The sequence below is a fragment of the Salmo trutta genome, chromosome 14 (genome assembly GCF_901001165.1).
Source record: "Salmo trutta chromosome 14, fSalTru1.1, whole genome shotgun sequence".
NCBI classification, from domain to species: Eukaryota; Metazoa; Chordata; class Actinopteri; order Salmoniformes; family Salmonidae; genus Salmo; species Salmo trutta.
The window spans coordinates 75,697,364-75,718,656 of record NC_042970.1 but is presented as its reverse complement, the minus strand read 5'-3'; the positions used below and the strand labels follow the sequence as shown (position 1 = coordinate 75,718,656).

General features: G+C 45.1%; 1 pseudogene; it reads right to left on the bottom strand.

The window, feature by feature from the left end:
• Positions 1-21,293, bottom strand: part of LOC115147876 (voltage-dependent P/Q-type calcium channel subunit alpha-1A-like) — a 184,189-nt pseudogene that overhangs the window by 92,063 nt on the left and 70,833 nt on the right.

Sequence of the window (21,293 nt, the reverse complement as noted above, 5' to 3'; positions counted from 1 at the left end):
GGATAATTCTCAAAGAATCTCAGGATAATTCTTAAAGAATCTCAGGATAATTCTCAAAGAATCTCAGGATAATTCTTAAAGACTCTCAGGATAATTCTTAAAGAATCTCAGGATAATTCTTAAAGACTCTCAGGATAATTCTTAAAGAATCTCAGGATAATTCTCAAAGACTCTCAGGATAATTCTTAACCTCTACGGGCCACGGTGGCAGTATTGAGAATTTTGAAAAAAATACGTGCCCATTTTTAACTGCCTCCTACACCAACTCAGAAACTAGGATATGCATATTATTAACACATTCGGATAGAAAACACTCTGAATTTTCTAAAACAGTTTGAATGGTGTCTGTAAGTATAACAAAACTCATATTGCAGGCAAAAACCTGAGAAAAATAGATTAAAAAAAAAATGAGAATTTTGTGGCTGTACTATTTAGTGTCATTGTTTATTAGATACCATAGTGAGAAAGGATTCAGTTCGCAACTCCTACGGCTTCCACTAGATGTCAGCGATCTTTATAAAGTTGTTTGAAGCTTCCATGATTAAAACCTGTTTGGGCTAGGGGGCAGTATTGAGAATTTTGGAAAAAAATATGTGCCCATTTTTAACTGCCTCCTACACCAACTCAGAAGCTAGAATATGCATATTATTGTTCAGGTTTGGATAGAAAACACTCTGAATTTTCTAAAACAGTTTGAATGGTGTCTGTAAGTATAACACAACTCATATTGCAGGCAAAAACCTGTGAAAAATAGATTTTAAAAAAATGAGAATTTTGTGACTGTACTATTTAGTGTCATTGTTTTATAGATACCATAGTGAGAAAGGATTCAGTTCGCAACTCCTAAGGCTTCCACTAGATGTCAACGATCTTTAGAAAGTTGTTTGAAGCATCTGTGATGAATACAGACCGAATTAGAATGCTTGTAAGTTGACACGTCATCACTTCATTTTTTGCGCCTGCGCATAAATCTGAGAAGAGTGTCTTTGTCATAATCGTTTATTCTAGACACTTGATAGGTTGTGTGAAAATATTACTGATGTTTCACGTTAAAAATGGACCAAAAGATTAATGCTAAACAACGTTTTACATGTCTGAACAAACGTAAATAGATTATTTACTAGGTTTTTTTTAGCTTTTCGGCGTGACTTTACACTGCCCACCTCATTTTGTGGGAGCCTACTGAACGCTAACTATTTGGACATAAATTATGAACTTTGTCAAAAGAAACCACATTTGTTCTGGACCTGGGATCCCTGGCAGCGCCTTCTGATGGAGATAATCAAAGGTAAGGGGATATTTAGAATGTTATTATCGATATTAGATGATGCTAATGCTAACGGTATAGCTTAGCTTAGCTTAGCTTAGCTTATAGCTTAGCTTATGTTGTTAGCATAGTACCCAGTTTATTGCAAAATGTGATTTCCCAGTAAAGTTATTTTGAGATCTGGCCATTCGGTAGCAATTACGAGATGATAATATATTATTCTTTGAATGACAATATTATAATTTACCAATGTTTTCGAATAGTAATTCCGTGATTTGTAATGCTGGATTCACTGGGAGCATTCGAGCCGAAAAAAATTCTGAATTTCACCGCGACTGTAAATGCTGTTTTTGGATATAAATATGAACTTGATGGAACTAAAAATGCATGTATTGTATAACATAATGTCCTATGAGTGTCATCTGATGCAGATTGTCAAAGGTAAGTGCATAATTCTAGCTAGTTTTCTGTCTGTTGATGCCCTTCTTTGAATTGGCTAAACATTACACGCAGCTATTGTCAATGTACTCTCCTCACATAACCTAACTTTATGCATTCTCCGTAAAGCCTCTGAAAATCGGACAGCGTGGTTAGATTTAGGAGATATATCTTTCAAATGGAGGAAAATAGTTGATTATTTGATTATTTGAAATGATTACTCTTGCAGTTTTGAATTCCCCGCCATGGTCACATGACAATGAATCCCAATACCGGGATAAGATCCTGCCCCCTGGCCTCAACAGGTTTTAAAGACATTCTAAGCCCTGTCTAAGCTGTGTAGTGGGTTCTACTAAGCTATATGGAATTGTTTTAAGAAGGTCACACCAAGGATCATTTAGCTATTTGATTTGAAATTGTAAGACCCCTTGAAATATCAACAAAATCTATAATACAATTATTTGATACAGAATTATTTTTGGCCTTACAGCTTAAACTGGTGGACTCTTAGGATAACTCTTAAAGACTCTTAGGATAACTAGAAAACCCTCAATCTAGGACCTGAGAGACTGTGTTAAAAGAGGGGTGGATGAGGGAGTATTGAGGAAGGAAAGTTGTGAATGGATCAGTTAAACACACACACGCACGCACGCACGCACGCACGCACACACACACACACACACACCCACACACACACACACACACACACACACACACACACACACAGGTGTGTGTATTTACGTACCCTGAGAGGACGCCCAGCACCAGATTTAACATGAAGAAGGACCCGATGATGATGAGGGGGATGTAGTACATCCAGTTCCAGGCACTTCCCTCTACATCATTACTCTGGAGAGACAGACAGACAGACATCATTACTCTGGAGAGACAGACAGACATACATCATTACTCTGGAGAGACAGACAGACATACATCATTACTCTGGAGAGACAGACAGACATACATCATTACTCTGGAGAGACAGACAGACATACATCATTACTCTGGAGAGACAGACAGACATACATCATTACTCTGGAGACAGACAGACATACATCATTACTCTGGAGAGACAGACAGACATACATCATTACTCTGGAGAGACAGACATACATCATTACTCTGGAGAGACAGACAGACATACATCATTACTCTGGAGAGACAGACAGACAGACATCATTACTCTGGAGAGACAGACAGACATACATCATTACTCTGGAGAGACAGACAGACATACATCATTACTCTGGAGAGACAGACAGACATACATCATTACTCTGGAGAGACAGACAGACAGACATCATTACTCTGGAGAGACAGACATACATCATTACTCTGGAGAGACAGACATCATTACTCTGGAGAGACAGACATACATACATCATTACTCTGGAGAGACAGACAGACAGACATCATTACTCTGGAGAGACAGACAGACATACATCATTACTCTGGAGAGACAGACAGACATACATCATTACTCTGGAGAGACAGACATCATTACTCTGGAGAGACAGACATACATACATCATTACTCTGGAGAGACAGACAGACATACATCATTACTCTGGAGAGACAGACAGACAGACATCATTACTCTGGAGAGACAGACAGACATCATTACTCTGGAGAGACAGACAGACATACATCATTACTCTGGAGAGACAGACAGACAGACATCATTACTCTGGAGAGACAGACAGACAGACATCATTACTCTGGAGAGACAGACAGACATACATCATTACTCTGGAGAGACAGACAGACATACATCATTACTCTGGAGAGACAGACATCATTACTCTGGAGAGACAGACATACATACATCATTACTCTGGAGAGACAGACAGACATACATCATTACTCTGGAGAGACAGACAGACATACATCATTACTCTGGAGAGACAGACAGACATCATTACTCTGGAGAGACAGACAGACAGACATCATTACTCTGGAGAGACAGACAGACATACATCATTACTCTGGAGAGACAGACAGACATACATCATTACTCTGGAGAGACAGACATACATCATTACTCTGGAGAGACAGACATCATTACTCTGGAGAGACAGACATACATACATCATTACTCTGGAGAGACAGACAGACAGACATCATTACTCTGGAGAGACAGACAGACATACATCATTACTCTGGAGAGACAGACAGACATACATCATTACTCTGGAGAGACAGACATCATTACTCTGGAGAGACAGACATACATACATCATTACTCTGGAGAGACAGACAGACATACATCATTACTCTGGAGAGACAGACAGACAGACATCATTACTCTGGAGAGACAGACATACATCATTACTCTGGAGAGACAGACAGACATACATACAGACATACATACATCATTACTCTGGTGAGACAGACAGACAGACAGACAGACAGACAGACAGACAGACAGACAGACAGACAGACATGAGATCAAACAAACAGAGCTGAAAAATGTATTAAATGTGCATCTGAAAGTGGTTCCATTCCACAAATACCAGTCCTGTCCATTTCTATACTTCCTGCATAACACTAGCGTGTGTTTTCCCAAACATTCAGAAGGAATGGAATAGAATATGATGTGGACTGTAAATTATACATTGTGCCTAGATGTGTTGCCAATTAATTCTACATTGTGTGGAAATCGGTATTACATTAGCAGACTATAGTGTTCCCTGTGCTGTATATTTTTACAAGGATTAGTATTTACAATGAAATCACGTCCAGCACATAGCATAACATGCCGACCCATCCCTCCATGGTGATATACTGGAAGGACAGGGAGGACAGCAAACACACACACACACACACACACACACACACTTCAACCCCCCCAAACACGCACACACACACAGTCCATCTCCCCCCACACACACACTTCCACCCCACACACAGCCCTGTGTACTCACATAGTATAACATTTCGGTCCAACCCTCCATGGTGATACATTGGAATACAGTGAGGACAGCAAAGAGAATGTTGTCGAATTGGGTGATCCCATAGTTGGGCCCCAGCCAATAGCCTTTACACGTGGTCCCATTAGGACACAATCTGGACGGTAATTCTGTACCGCATGGCAACTCATCATAAATCTCATCTATAGAGGAGAGAGAAAGAGAGGGAGGGGAGAGAGGGGAGGGGGAGAGAGAAGAAGGGGAGCAAGAGAGTAGGGGAAAAAGTGAGGGAGAGAGAGATGAGATTGATTAGAGTTGAAATCAACATAAGAAAACAGGGAAGTGGTGGTCCAGTAAAATAATTGAAGGGATACGAGATGGGCTGTGTCTCAATGTCTTCCTTGTACTGTCTGGGGTAGGGGTTGAGTTGGGACTGGGCCCTTTGGGTCTAGGGAAGTGTCTAGGGGTAGGGGTTGAGTTGGGACTTGGCCTGTGGGTCTAGGGATGTGTCTAGGGGTAGGGGTTGAGTTGGGACTGGGCCTGTGGGTCTAGGGAAGTGTCTAGTAGTAGGGGTTGAGTTGGGACTGGGCCTGTGGGTCTAGGGATGTGTCTAGGGGTAGGGGTTGAGTTGGGACTGGGCCTGTGGGTCTAGGGAAGTGTCTAGGGGTAGGGGTTGAGTTGGGACTGGGCCTGTGGGTCTAGAGAAGTGTCTAGGGGTAGGGGTTGAGTTGGGACTGGGCCTGTGGGTCTAGGGAAGTGTCTAGGGGTAGGGGTTGAGTTGGGACTTGGCCTGTGGGTCTAGGGATGTGTCTAGGGGTAGGGGTTGAGTTGGGACTGGGCCTGTGGGTCTAGGGAAGTGTCTAGGGGTAGGGGTTGAGTTGGGACTGGCCCTGTGGGTCTAGGGATGTGTCTAGGGGTAGGGGTTGAGTTGGGACTGGCCCTGTGGGTCTAGGAGTAGGGGTTGAGTTGGGACTTGGCCTGTGGGTCTAGGGATGTGTCTAGGGGTAGGGGTTGAGTTGGGACTGGGCCTGTGGGTCTAGGGAAGTGTCTAGGGGTATGGGTTGAGTTGGGACTGGGCCTGTGGGTCTAGGGGAGTGTCTAGGGGTAGGGGTTGAGTTGGGACTTGGCCTGTGGGTCTAGGGATGTGTCTAGGGGTAGAGGTTGAGTTGGGACTGGCCCTGTGGGTCTAGGAGTAGGGGTTGAGTTGGGACTTGGCCTGTGGGTCTAGGGATGTGTCTAGGGGTAGGGGTTGAGTTGGGACTGGGCCTGTGGGTCTAGGGAAGTGTCTAGGGGTAGGGGTTGAGTTGGGACTGGCCCTGTGGGTCTAGGAGTAGGGGTTGAGTTGGGACTTGGCCTGTGGGTCTAGGGAAGTGTCTAGGGGTTGAGTTGGGACTGGGCCTGTTGGTCTAGGTGTCAGGTTAAGGGTAGGTGTTAGGTCATTAGAGGTTTATTTAAGACAGGGCTTGAGGGTCTAGGAGCAGGTGCTTGGTCACTAGGAGTTAATTTAATACATGACTTGGGGCTCTAAGGGTAGGTGCTTGGTCGCTGGTAGTTGATTAAAGACAAGTCTTCGGGGTCTATGAGTAGGTGCGTGGTCACTAGTAGTTGATTAAAGACAAGTCTTCAGGGTCTATGAGTAGGTGCTTGGTCACTAGTAGTTGATTAAAGACAAGTCTTCGGGGTCTATGAGTAGGTGCGTGGTCGCTAGTAGTTGATTAAAGACAAGTCTTCGGGGTCTAGGAGTAGGTGCTTGGTCGCTAGTAGTTGATTAAAGACAAGTCTTCGGGGTCTAGGAGTAGGTACGTGGTCGCTAGTAGTTGATTAAAGACAAGGCCTATGGACGTTACCAGTGGCGATGTCGAAACAGGTGGTGTGGAACTTTCCCATGTAGAACTCAAGGCCGATGATGGCAAACATCAGAATGGCCACAAAGAGAAGCAGTCCGATCTGCAGCAGGGGGATCATAGCCTTCATGATGGACTTGAGTACCACCTGCAGGCCTGGAGGACACAGTGCAGATGGTTTAGAGAAGAATATAGAAAGAGAGAGGCGGGAGAGGGAGAGGAAGAGCGAGGGAGAGAGAGAGGAGAGGATTGGGAGAGACAGAGAGAGTGGGAGGGGATGGACAGAGAGAAAGCAAGAGAGAGCAGAGAAAAGAGAGCGAGACAGAGTGGAAGATAGAGTGAGTGATGTCCATAGGGGTCCCCATACTTACTGGGAATCCCTGACACCAACTTAAGTGGTCGCAGAACCCTGACTGCTCTCAGTGTCCGCAGGTCAAATTCGGAGCCAACCGCCGACAAGATACTAAGGAGAGAGGGAAGAGGAAAAGTAAGAGAAAGAGAGAGATTTAGAAAAGGAGATGAACCAGTGGAAACAGTACAAACAGTAGTAACAGTGGAAACAGTCAAAAACGGTACTAACAGTAGCAACAGCAGAAACAGTGGAAACAGTGGAAACAGTAGAAACAAATGAAGCAGTAGGAAACAGTGGAAACAGTGAAAACAGTAAAAACAGTGGAAACAGAGGAAACGGTTGAAACGGTGGAAAACAGTGGAACAGTAGAAACAGTGGAAAAAAGTGGAAAACAGTGGAACAGTAGGAACAGTAGAAACCGTGGAAAACAGTGGAACAGTAGAAACCGTGGAAAACAGTGGAACAGTAGAAACAGTGGAAAACAGTGGAACAGTAGGAACAGTAGAAACCGTGGAAACGGTTGAAACGGTAGAAACAGTGGAAAAAAAGTGGAAAACAGTGGAAACAGTGAAACAGTAGAAACAGTGGAAACGGTTGAAACGGTAGAAACGGTGGAAAACAGTATAAACAGTGTAAACAGTAAAAACACTGGAAACAGTGAAAAACAGTAGAAACAGTGGAAACGGTTGAAACGGTGGAAAACAGTGGAAACAGTAGAAACAGTGGAAACAGTCCAACAGCAGAAACAGTAGAAAACAGTAGAAAACAGTAGAAAACAGTGGAAACAGAAGAAACAGTGGAAACAGTAGAAACAGTGGAAAACAGTAGAAAACAGTAGAAACAGTGGAAACAGTGGAAACAGTCCAACAGCAGAAACAGTAGAAAACAGTAGAAAACAGTAGAAAATAGTAGAAACAGTGGAAACAGTAGAAAACAATGAAAACAGTGGAAACACGGTGTAATTAACAAGCGTTCCATTTCAGCAGAAAACAAACAGTACTTGCGGTATAAAAAGTAATAAAAAGCGCAGGAACACACACATGACATGACTGGTCAGTGCTGTCCGGGATCCTTGGGATGTCCCTACCCTAAACCCTGACCTTAAATCTTACCCTAACCATATCCACAACCCTTACCTAACCCTAACCTTATCCTTAACCAACTTCAAATGGGCTAGGGACGTCCCAAGGATTCCGGATAGCACGGACCTGACATGATCTCACACACATCTCCATAGTAATGTGATCCACATGAGTCATGTGTGTATCATGTCATTGTGTGTAGTGTCACACCAACATGGTCACTGTGACTATACAACCTCTCTTTCAGTAGCTGTCTGAGTCGGTGTGAAGTGATCAACTAGTCATCTCATTTATCACTATTTCATTCATTCATTCATTCTCTCCCTCCCTCCCTCCCTCCCTCCCTCCCTGACAGTCAGCCTCTCCAGGAGGAGTTGATGCTGGTTAGTGCAGGTTCTCCGTCACACACGAGACATGGGTAACATATGTGATGGAGAATCACAGAGAGAGAGAGAGAGAGAGAGAGAGAGAGAGAGAGAGAGAGAGAGAGAGAGAGAGAGAGAGAGAGAGAGAGAGAGAGAGAGAGAGAGAGAGAGAGAGAGAGAGAGAGAGAGAGAGAGAGAGAGAGAGAGAGAGACAGAGACAGACAGAGAGAGAGAGAGAGGAAAAAAACAGAAGGAGCGAGGTGGGGGTTTGGGATATGCAGCTTCTATAATTCACTCAGCAAACAAGAGTTATTATAACTGATGCAAAAGACAGACAGAAAGCGGTCGGTCTGAGACAGTTCCTCCTAAACGCTCTTTAAAAAACATGAGGTCAGGTTTTGGCCCCTCTCCTCTTCCTCCTCCTCCCTTTCTGCTCCAGACTCATTTCACTAAGAGCCCCATTCATTAACAGGTATAATATATCTGGCCAGAACAGTCCTTCTCTCAATGGGGTTTTAACTGTGTGTGTGTGTGTGTGTGTGTGTGTGTGCGTGCGTGCGTGCGTGCGTGCGTGCGTCCGTCCGTCCGTCCGTCCATGTGCGTGCCAGACCAGTCATTCACTCAATAGGGTTTTAACTGTGTGTGTGTGTGTGTGTGTGTGTGTGTGTGTGTGTGCGTGCGTGCGTGCGTGCGTCCGTCCGTCCATGTGCGTGCCAGACCAGTCATTCACTCAATAGGGTTTTAACTGTGTGTGTGTGTGTGTGTGTGTGTGTGTGTGTGTGTGTGTGTGTGTGTGTGTGTGTGTGTGTGCGTGCGTGCGTGCGTGCGTCCGTCCGTCCATGTGCGTGCCAGACCAGTCATTCACTCAATAGGGTTTTAACAGGCCTGCTGGCAAGAGCAACTGAGGAAGTCAGAAACTAAACCATTCACCCCAAGGAGAGGACCCATCATGGGATTGATAGATGGATGAATGGATAGAGGGATATATAGAGGGTTGAAGGGAGGGATGGAGTTGGCTGGTGTTGAATGACTCCTTCTCCACTTATTTACCTTATTCTCCCTCCCTCCCTCCCACACACGTCTCTCCAAAACGTCTCAATAGTCTCAACCATTGTATATTCACATAACTGTTCTATATTCTATAAAGACAGACTGTAAGGGCAAAAACTCAAACGGGCTTGGGAAACCCTGTCCGATGGCAACTGCAGTACCTGACTGCATGTACATGCATCCACCACTAGAGGGGGCAACCACTGTGTCCAGTAGTGACCACACTGAATGAAACCAGGGCAGCAATGGAGGGGTGAGAGAGATGGAAGAGGAGAATGGAGGGATGGTGAAGAAAGTGAAGAATAGAGAAAATAAGAAATTGACAGAAGCTACAGAAAGGATGACATGTGGAAGGGGGAGGGGCCACTTTGGGGAAGGAGAGGAATAGAAAGAGGAGGAAGTGAAAAGGAAAGGAGGGAAAGGAAAGGAGTGAGGTAGAGGAGGAACGAATAAAGGAGAGAGATGGAAGAGGAAGATGGAGGTAAAATAGGGACAATGCCCATCGTCAGAGAGAGATTGAAAAGCAGTGTTACTGCTCTGTGTGACTAGAGAGAGACAATCTGCTAGATAATCCTACAGAGATACCCTAGAGAGAGAGACAGAGAAAGAGGGATAGAGAAAGGAGAGAGATGGAGGGAGAGAGTGAGAGAGAGAGGGAGGGTGTGTGTGAGGAAGAGAGAGAACGTGAGAGAGGCGATGGTGCCTGTATGACTGGGTGAGATGGAGGGAGGGAGAGGAGGGAGGTATGGTAGAGTAGCGAGGGATTCACACGGATGAGAGGTGTGTGGAGAGTGCTGACAGGGCCACTCTACTGGGGAACACCTGTCTATCAACCTGCAGACACACACACACACACACACACACACACACACACACACACACACACACACACACACACACACACACACACACACACACACACACACACACACACTACTCTCACACACACAAACAAACACACCCAGACACAGCCATTATTCTGAGCCGTCCTCCCCTCAGCAGCCTCCACTGTGTACGAACGGTTTTGCAGTGTGTCAGCGTGAACGTTCTGAAACCAATGGGGTTGTACACTGAGCATACCAAACATGCTCTTTCCATGACAGACTGACCAGGTGAATCCCAGTGAAAGCTACGATCCCTTATTGATGTCACCTGTTAAATCCACTTCAGTCAGTGTCGATGAAGGGGAGGAGACAGGTAAAAAAAAATGTTTAAGCCTTGAGACAATTGAGACATGGATTGTGTATGTGTGACATTCAGAGGGTGAATGGACAAGACAAAAGATTTAAGTGTCTTTGAACGGGGTATGGTAGTAGGTGCCAGGAGCACCGGTTTGAGTCAAAAACTGCAACGTTGCTGGGTTTTTCATGATCAACGGTTTCCCGTGTGTGTCAAGGTGTTCCTAATGTTTGGTAAAGTCAGTGTACATACACAGTCCTGTGTATGAAGGGTATGTCTATGTATTACAGTAAAACAGAGAAAGAGAGGGAGGCCAGAAAAGAACGTTCTCAAACCAATGTGGTTGTATACGTGAGTACATCACAGTGTGTACTCACCCAGACAGATACAGACTACTGTATGTTCACAACCCAACGCCTCAACTAAGACAAACATGATGAAGACCATGATGATGAGGAGGAGGAAGATGGTGGAGGTCTCTCCCCGTTCCATGAATCGCCATGGCAACCGACGATTCCTCTTTTTTCGCGAAGTATCTCCGGTTACCGAACTGCTCTCATTCATAACCGTTGCTGTGGCAACGGAGCCCTCGTTCATTGATGGAATCTCGGCATTGCCGTGGCAACGAGGCAGGTAGAGGGTCTCCTAGCGATTGATTGACTCTTTTTTGAGGTGTGCGTTCTCTGCACTGCCACACACTGAGCACACACACGCACACACACACACACACACACACACACACTACACACACCATAAACGTACATGCTTTCAAACACAGACACACACACAGTCTTATCTAGTATGTGATGTACAGTAGTGTGTGGGTATGTGTGGTGTAAAACATCATATTAACATACAGGAGCAGAGGAATCTGGCTCAGATATACTCTATGTCTTTCTTCTTACACATTCCTGTGTGTGTGTCTGTATGTGAAAGAATGTACGTATATGGTGTGTATAGCATGAGTGTGTCTGTATGTGTCTGTGTGTGTGTGTGTGTGTGTGTGTGTGTGTGTGTGTGTGTGTGTGTCTGTGTGTGAAAGAATGTACGTATATGGTGTGTATAGCATGAGTGTGTCTGTATGTGTCTGTGTGTGTGTGTGTGTGTGTGTGTGTGTGTGTGTCTGTGTGTGAAAGAATGTACGTATATGGTGTGTATAGCATGAGTGTGTCTGTATGTGTCTGTGTGTGTGTGTGTGTGTGTGTGTGTGTGTGTGTGTGTGTGTGTGTGTGTGTGTGTGTGTGTGTGTGTGTGTGTCTGTATGTGTCTGTATGTGTGTGTGTGTGTGTGTCTGTGTCTGAAAGAATGTACGTATATGGTATGTATAGCATGAGTGTGTCTGTATGTGTGTGTGTGTGTGTGTCTGTATGTGTCTGTATGTGTGTGTGTGTGTGTCTGTCTGTGTGTGTGTGTGTGTGTGTCTGTGTGTGAAAGAATGTACGTATATGGTGTGTATAGCATGAGTGTGTCTGTATGTGTCTGTGTGTGTGTGTGTGTGTGTGTGTGTGTGTGTGTGTGTGTCTGTATGTGTCTGTATGTGTGTGTGTGTGTCTGTGTCTGAAAGAATGTACGTATATGGTATGTATAGCATGAGTGTGTCTGTATGTGTGTGTGTGTGTGTGTGTCTGTATGTGTCTGTATGTGTGTGTGTGTGTGTGTGTGTGTGTGTGTGTGTGTGTGTGTGTGTGTGTGTGTGTCTGTGTGTGAAAGAATGTACGTATATGGTGTGTATAGCATGAGTGTGTCTGTATGTGTCTGTGTGTGTGTGTGTGTGTGTGTGTGTCTGTATGTGTCTGTATGTGTGTGTGTGTGTGTCTGTGTCTGAAAGAATGTACGTATATGGTATGTATAGCATGAGTGTGTCTGTATGTGTGTGTGTGTGTGTGTCTGTATGTGTCTGTATGTGTGTGTGTGTGTGTCTGTCTGTCTGTGTGTGAAAGAATGTACGTATATGGTGTGTATAGCATGAGTGTGTCTGTATGTGTGTATCTGTTAACCATGTGTATGTGACCAACAACACTTGATGTGTTAACTCAGTGTGAGCTCCTGTCCACTCAATGTTTCCAACTGAGCCCTATAGCCCCTCACACACACACACACACACACACACACACACACACACACACACACACACACACACAAAATGTGAAAATCTGAAACACTTAATACCATCTAAAAATATACTGTTTTAATCCACAATGTTATTTTTCTTACAACCTGCAACAATAAGCCACCCACTATGTGGCTATGGCCCATCAACCTTCCCTTTATGACTATTACGTCACCGGTCAACCCCGCGTTTCACAGTAGACATGGTACGCCCCAATCCCTTTCCATTATTGGAAGAGTCCACTTGCTCAGCTGAAGGGGGAGAGGGATGATAATGGCTACATCACCCTCCCACCTAGTTTATCACAAACACTCTATTACTATACTCTCAACATCTCTCTCCCTCTCTTTTCCCTTTCCACTGTCTTTGTTTCTGTCCTCTCTCCTTCTCTGAACATCTCTCCCTTTCTCTCATCCTACATTGTTCTTCTCTCTCTCTCTCTCTCGCTCTCTCTCTCTCTGTCTGCAGAGTGCTAACACTCAGCTGATGGACCCACTGGCTCCATCCAGTCACCCCCTCCCTCCTCCCCTCTAGCCATCCAGTCACCCCCTCCCTCCTCCCCTCTAGCCATCCAGTCACCCCTCCCTCCTCCCCTCTAGCCATCCAGTCACCCCCTCCCTCCTCCACTCTAGCCATCCAGTCACCCCTCCCTCCTCCCCTCTAGCCATCCAGTCACCCCCTCCCTCCTCCCCTCTAGCCATCCAGTCACCCCTCCCTCCTCCCCTCTAGCCATCCAGTCACCCCCTCCCTCCTCCCCTCTAGCCATCCAGTCCAGTCACCCCCTCTAGCCATCCAATCCAGTCACCCCCTCCCTACCTTCCTCTCTCCCTCCTCCCATCCTTCCTTCCCTTGTCCATCCCCTGCTCACCACAGTATCTCTACATCCTTCCTCCACCTGCCCACTCACTCTCTCTCCCTCTCTCCTTTCCCTCTTTTTATCTCTCCCTTGCTTCCTCGCCTCCTCCAGTCTGCCAATCCTCCAGACCAGTCAGGCGAAGGGAGGATGAAGGAGAGAGCAGTAAAAAGAGGGATGGAGGGATGAATGCTTCCTCCTTCTGGTTATGTCCAACTCATTCATCTCTCTCTCTCTCTCTCTCTCTATCATCTGTGACCAGCTGTCTCTCTCTCCTTTCTCGTCACCTTGTCCCCATTCCATCCTTTGGCCTTTTCTCTCTCCTGCCCTCATATTCCCCCTCTCTCTCCTCTACACTCCCTCCTTCTTTCCATCCCTCCCTCATCCCCCTGTCCCCCTCTCCCTGGCTAGCTGATCCTCCACCTGTTTCTCTGTGGGGACCAGCGTGGGATCTGGCATTCGCAAGGACATCAGCTACTCAATGAGTGTGTTTGTGTGTAGGTGTGCATGCTCTATCCTGTGTGTGTGTGTGTGTGTGTGTGTGGTGTGTGTGCGCTCTATCCTGTATGTGAATGTGTGTGTGGGGTGTGTGTCTGTGTGTGTGGTGTGTGTGTGTGGTGTGTGTGTGTATGTGGTTTGTGTGTGTGGTGTGTGTGTGTGTGTGTGTCTGTGTGTGTGGTGTGTGTGTGTATGTGGTTTGTGTGTGTGGTGTGTGGTGTGTGTGTGGTGTGTGTGTGGTGTGTGGTGTGTGTGTGGTGTGTGTGTGTGTGTGTGTGTCTGTGTGTGTGGTGTGTTTGTGTCTGTGTGTGGTGTGTGTGTGTGTGTGTGTGTGTGTGTGTGTGTGTGTGTGTGTGTGTGTGTGTGTGTGTGTGTGTGTGGTGTGTGTGGTGTGTGTGTGTGTGTGGTGTGGTGTGTGTGTGTGTGTGTGTGTGTGGTGTGTGTGTGTGTCTGTGTGTGTGGTGTGTGTGGTGTGTGTGTGTGTGTGTCTGTGTGTGTGGTGTGTGTGGTGTGTGTGTGTGTGTGTGTGGTGTGTGTGTATGTGGTTTGTGTGTGTGGTGTGTGTGGTGTGTGTGTGTGTGTGGTGTGTGTGTGTGTGTTTGTCCTATAGAGTAGGTAGTGTCCTAGTGTTTAGCAGAGAGTCAGGCCTCTAAATGACTGCAGGCTTATAATGATAATGGAAGTGATGGCAGCGGGACAATATTCACACGGGTACCACTTCTCTTTCTCCTCCCTCTCTCTGTCGCTCTCTCTTCCTCCCTGCCTCTGTCAGCACTCTCCTTCTCTCTCTCCTCCCTCTTCCTCTGTCACTCTCTTCCTCCCTGCCTCTCTCTGCCAGCTTTCTCCTTCTCTCTCTCTCCTCCCTCGCTCTCTGTCGCTCTCCCTCCCTATCTCTCTCTGCCAGCTCTCTCCTCTCTGCCTCTCTTCCTAACCCTCGATCCTTTCGTCTTCCTCTCTCTCTTTTTCTCCTCTCCTTCTCCTCCTCTCGCTATCCACCTCTTTCCTTCACCTATCCTTTCTCATATACTGTACATGTAGACTTTGTTTCTCTCTCTCTCCCATACGGTACATTTCAGCGTTCCAGACAACCTCCATTCCTTCCTGTTGGTATCTCTGAAGTCCAACTGTGTTAACATCAGTTGAAATGTTTCTGTTGCTAAGCATCATTAAAATCACATTGGGGATTTTTTAAATGGAGAGGGGACAAACATACACTTTCTTTTCTTAGCTCTGACCCAGTTGCAGCAGAGGACAGGACACTAGCTACTTATAAATGTGTTATGATTGTGCTATGTATGGGTTATGAATGTGCTATGAATGTGTTATGTATGGGTTATGAATGTGCTATGAATGGGTTATGTATGGGTTATGAATGTGCTATGAATGTGTTATGTATGGTTTATACATGTGCTATGAATGTGTTATGTATGGTTCATGAATGTGCTATGAATGTGGTATGTATGGGTTATGAACGTGCAATGAATGGGTTATGTATGGGTTATGAACGTGCTATGAATGTGTTATGTATGGGTTATGCATGTGTTATGAGGTCTTTATGTTGGTAAATTAAGTCCTTATGTAGGACCACTTGCAACAGAGGACAGAACACTGCATTGGAAACGTTTAGGAACAACAACGGCTCAGCTGTGAAGTGGTAGGCCACACAAGCTCACAGAATGTGACTGTCGAGTGCTGAACTGTGTAGCACATAAAAATCGTCTGTCCTCGATTGCAACACTCACTACCAAGTTCCAAACTGCCTCTGGAAGCATTGTCAGCACAAGAACTGTTAGTCGGGAGCTTTATGAAATGGGTTTCCATGGCCGAGCAGCCGCACACAAGCCTAAGATCACCATGCACAATGCCAAGAGTTGGCTGGAGTGATGTAAAGCTCGCTGCCATTGGACTCTGGAGCAGTGGAAACACGTTCCCTGGAGTGATGAATCACATTTCACCATCTGGCAGTCCGACGGATGAACGCTACCTGCCAGAATGCATAGTGCCAACTGTACAGTTTGGTGGAGGAGGAATAATGGTCTGGGGCTGTTTTTCATAGTTGGGGCTAGGCCCCTTAGTTCCAGTGAAGGGAAATCTTAATGCTACAGCATACAATGACATTGTGGCAACAGTTTGGGGAAGGCCCTTCCCTGTTTCAGCATGACAATGCCCCTGTGCACAAAGCGAGGTCCGTACAGAAATGGTTTGTTGAGATCAGTGTGGAAGAACTTGACTGGCCTGTACAGAGCCCTGACCTCAACCACATCGAACACCTTTGGGATGAATTGGAACGCTGACTGCGAGCCAATCCTAATTGCCCAACATCAGTGCCTGACCTCACTAATGCTCTTGTGGCTGAATGGAAGCAAGTCCCGCAGCAATGTTCCAACATCTAGTGGAAAGCCTTCCCAGAAGGGTGGAGGCAGTTATAGCAGCAAAGGGGGGGACCAACTCCATATTAATGCCCATGATTTTGGAATGAGATGTGTCCACATACTTTTGGTTATGTAGTGTAGGTACAGTTCAAATTAAATGTTACCATCTGACCTAGTTGCAGAAGAGGACAGAACACTAGCTAAATGCATACGTACTGCTTACGAATGTGTTACGTATAGGTTATGAATATGTTATGAAGTCCTTATATAGCCTTTAGGGGTTACCATCTGACCACGTTACAGAAGAGGACAGAACACTAGCTAAATGCATACGTACCGCTTACGAATGTGTTACGTATAGGTTATGAATATGTTATGAAGTCCTTATATAGCCTTTAGGGGTTACCATCTGACCACGTTGCAGCGGTAGAGGACAGAACACTAGCTAAATGCATACGTACTGCTTACGAATGTGTTACGTATAGGTTATGAATATGTTATGAAGTCCTTATATAGCCTTTAGGGGTTACCATCTGACCTAGTTGCAGAAGAGGACAGAACACTAGCTAAATGCATACGTACTGCTTACGAATGGTTACGTATAGGTTATGAATATGTTATGAAGTCCTTATATAGCCTTTAGGGGTTACCATCTGACCTAGTTGCAGAAGAGGACAGAACACTAGCTAAATGCATACGTACTGCTTACGAATGGTTACGTATAGGTTATGAATATGTTATGAAGTCCTTATATAGCCTTTAGGGGTTACCATCTGACCACGTTGCAGCGGTAGAGGACAGAACACTAGCTAAATGCATACGTACTGCTTACGAATGTGTTACGTATAGGTTATGAAGTCCTTATATAGCCTTTAGGGGTTACCATCTGACCTAGTTGCAGAAGAGGACAGAACACTAGCTAAATGCATACGTACTGCTTACGAATGTGTTACGTATAGGTTATGAATATGTTATGAAGTCCTTATATAGCCTTTAGGGGTTACCATCTGACCTAGTTGCAGAAGAGGACAGAACACTAGCTAAATGCATACGTACTGCTTACGAATGGTTACGTATAGGTTATGAATATGTTATGAAGTCCTTATATAGCCTTTAGGGGTTACCATCTGACCTAGTTGCAGAAGAGGACAGAACACTAGCTAAATGCATACGTACTGCTTACGAATGGTTACGTATAGGTTATGAATATGTTATGAAGTCCTTATATAGCCTTTAGGGGTTACCATCTGACCACGTTGCAGCGGTAGAGGACAGAACACTAGCTAAATGCATACGTACTGCTTACGAATGTGTTACGTATAGGTTATGAAGTCCTTATATAGCCTTTAGGGGTTACCATCTGACCACGTTGCAGCGGTAGAGGACACTAGGTACTGTAAACGACTACATTAAACAGCTCCATGACTTACATACTGCCTATGTATACTACCGTTCAAAAGTTTGGGGTCACTTAGAAATGTCCTTGTTTTTGAAAGAAAAGCACATTTTTTGCCCATTAAAATAACATCAAATTCATCAGAAATACAGTGTAGACATTTTTAATGATGTAAATGACTATTGTAGCTGGAAACGGCAGATTTTTAATGGAATATCTACATAGGCGTACAGAGGCCCATTATCAGCAACCATCACTCCTGTGTTCCAATGGCATGTTGTGTTAGCTAATCCAAGTTTATAATTTTAAAAGACTAATTGATCATTAGAAAAGCAGTTTGCAATTATGTTAGCACAGCTGAAAACTGTTGTTCTGATTAAAGAAGCAATAAAACTGGCCTTCTTTAGACTAGTTGAGTATCTGGAGCATCAGCATTTGTGGGTTCGATTACAGGCTCAAAATGTCCAGAAACAAAGACCTTTCTTCTGAAACACGTCAGTCTATTATTGTTTCTGAGAAATGAAGGCTATTCCATGTGATAAATTGCCAAGAAACTGAAGATCTCGTACAACGCTGTGTACTTCTCCATTCACAGAACAGAGCAAACTGTCTCTAACCAGAATAGAAAGAGGAGTGGGAGGCCCCGGTGCACAACTGAGCAAGAGGACAAGTAAATTAGAGTGTCTAGTTTGAGAAACAGACACCTCACAAGTCCTCAACTGGCAGCTTCATTAAATAGTACACGCAAAACACCAGTCTCAGCATCAACAATGAACAGGCGACTCCGAGATGCTGGCCTTCTAGGCAGAGTTCCTCTGTCCAGTGTCTGTGTTCTTTAGCCCATCTTAATCTTTTATTTTATTGGCCAGTCTGAGATATGGCTTTTTCTTTGCAACTCTGCCTAGAAGGCCAGCATCCCAGAGTCGCCTCTTCAAGGTTGACGTTGAGACTGGTGCTTTGCGTGTACTATTCAATCAGCCATTTACAGCTACAATAGTCATTTACAACATTAACAATGTCTACACTGTATTTCTGATCAATTTGATGTTATTTTAATGGACAAAAAAATTGCTTTTCTTTCAAAAACAAGGATATTTCTAAGTGACCCCAAACTTTTGAACGTTAGTGTATGTGTTATGTATGAGTTATTAATGTGTTATGAAGTCCTTCTATTAACTTTCATTTAGTCTTTCCACATTCCGACTTCGTTGCAGTAAAGGTCAAGACACTAGCTGAAAGCATACTACTTATGAATGTGTTATGCATGAGTTATGAATGTGCCATGAAGCCCTTAGGTAGTCATTAGGTTCAGCCAGCTGCAGCAGAGGACAGGACACTTAGCTACATTACATTGTGACATCACAATGGCAGTCACACATATCGTTCTAAACCAATGCAATGTTGACTGACATGAATACTAAATAGGCTCGAGAATATACTTCCTCCTTCTCGCCATCACCCTCTCCTTCCCTTTCTCTCTCTTTCTCTATCATTCTCGCTCTGTCTACCTCTCTTTCTCTCTCGCTGTCTCTCTCTCTACTTCTCCATGTCTCTCTTTCCCATGTGTGTGCCAAGAATGAAGTCACCACACACTGATACACACACGTCTCACATGGCCGCAGTGGCAGACTCAGTCACGACTCGCAGTGCAGACACACACAGAGATACGAGGCCTTCGGTATATCACTCCTCACTGTTAGCTCAACACACACACACACACACTCTCAACACACACCTTGTGTGTGTCTATTTGGATGTAATAGACAATGTGTCAGTGTGTCACATTTGTGTTTACATGTTGTATCGTGTGTGTGTGTGTGTGTGTGTGTGTGTGTGTAGGGATGGGTCTGTCTTTAAATAGAAATCAAAGCTGCGGGCAGGAGTGTGGAGGAGGTATTTTATCTTCAAAGTGCAGCTCACACACACACAAACACACACACACGTACGTGCACGCAGACACACACACACACACACACACACACACACACACACACACACTGGACAGGTATAGCATAGTGTAGGTTACAAAACAAACAAGCTTTTAAATAATACATGAAATATCTAGTTGAGCATTTTATTTGAGTGATTATGGAAATCTATCTGTGGGTACTGTACTGAGCATCTTTTGAGTGTATGTATTTAGGCCATGCCTAGTGATGCTGTGTGTGTGTGTGTGTGTGCGTGTGTTGTCTGTGTGTGTGTGTGCGTATAGTTCGATGTTGTCTGTGTGTGTGTGTGTGTGCGTGTGTTGTCTGTGTGTGTGTGTGCGTATAGTTCGATGTTGTCTGTGTGTGTGTGTGTGTGTGTGTGTGCGTGTGTTGTCTGTGTGTGTGTGTGCGTATAGTTCGATGTTGTCTGTGTGTGTGTGTGTGTGTGTGTGTGTGTGTGTGTGTGTGTGTGTGTGTGTGTTGTGACGACCCTCCCACTCTGTCTGCTGAATTCTTTCTCTTTGCTCTTGTTTTCCGCATTAGGATGTTGGTGGGCGGAGTTGGGAGGGTCGTCAGCGACATGGGAAACACCTGGTCCTGGGTGTGTCCTGGGATAAATACTCCTCTTCCTCATTCGTTGGGGAGACTCTCTCCATGCAGACACACTGTTAGATTTTGGTTGTGGCATTTTTGTGGCCGGTTTGTTTGTTTGTTTGCTTTCAACCCTCCTCATCACAGCTATACACGCGACCACTCACTGATGCTACTGATTACTGTCTACACACACCATTGTTCATTGTATATAGGTTACCTCAGTTAATAAATATATCTTTGTTATTCCTTATCTCCACGTTGTCTCACTTTTTGTTGCGGGCTTCGAGCCGGTTCCTGACAGTGTGCATAGTGATGCTGTGCATGTGTGTGCGTATGGTGTGTGTGTGTGTTTGCATGTCTATGTATCTGTCTATGTGTGTGTGTGTGTGTGTGTGTGTTGTGGAGCACAGGATAAGGCTGTTAGAGAGAGTCTGTGTCTCAAGACTGTACTGGTGATTGATCATCTGCACCAATGAAAACCAGGTTACCGCAGCACACACACGCACACATACACACACAGATACGTAGACACGCAAACACACACACACACACCACATGCACATATACACACACACACAAGCACACACACGCACACATACACACACAGATACGTAGACACGCAAACACACACACACCACACGCACATATACACACACACATGCACACACACGCACACGCACACAGAGATGCATAGACACGCACACACATACAGACACGTTTGCTCTCATTTCCCTCTCTCTCCTCCCCATCTCTTAATCACTCACTTTCTCTCCTTCTCCTCCCATCCTTTTCCCTGCTCCCAGACCTCTCTCTCTCTGCCTCCATCCCTCACTCTATGTATCACCATCATCATACCTGCATCCCTCTTTTCCCTCTCCCTCCGTCTCATCTCTCTACCTCTCCCTTCTCTCTCTCGCTCCCTCTTACCAGTGCAATCCACCATCCATTCCTTCCCACCCCATTGCTCCTCCCTATTCTCTCTCCCGCTCCCTCTCTCTCTCTCCTCTCTCTCTCCTTCCCTCTTGTTCTCTCTCTCCTGTTTTCCAGAGCCAGGGG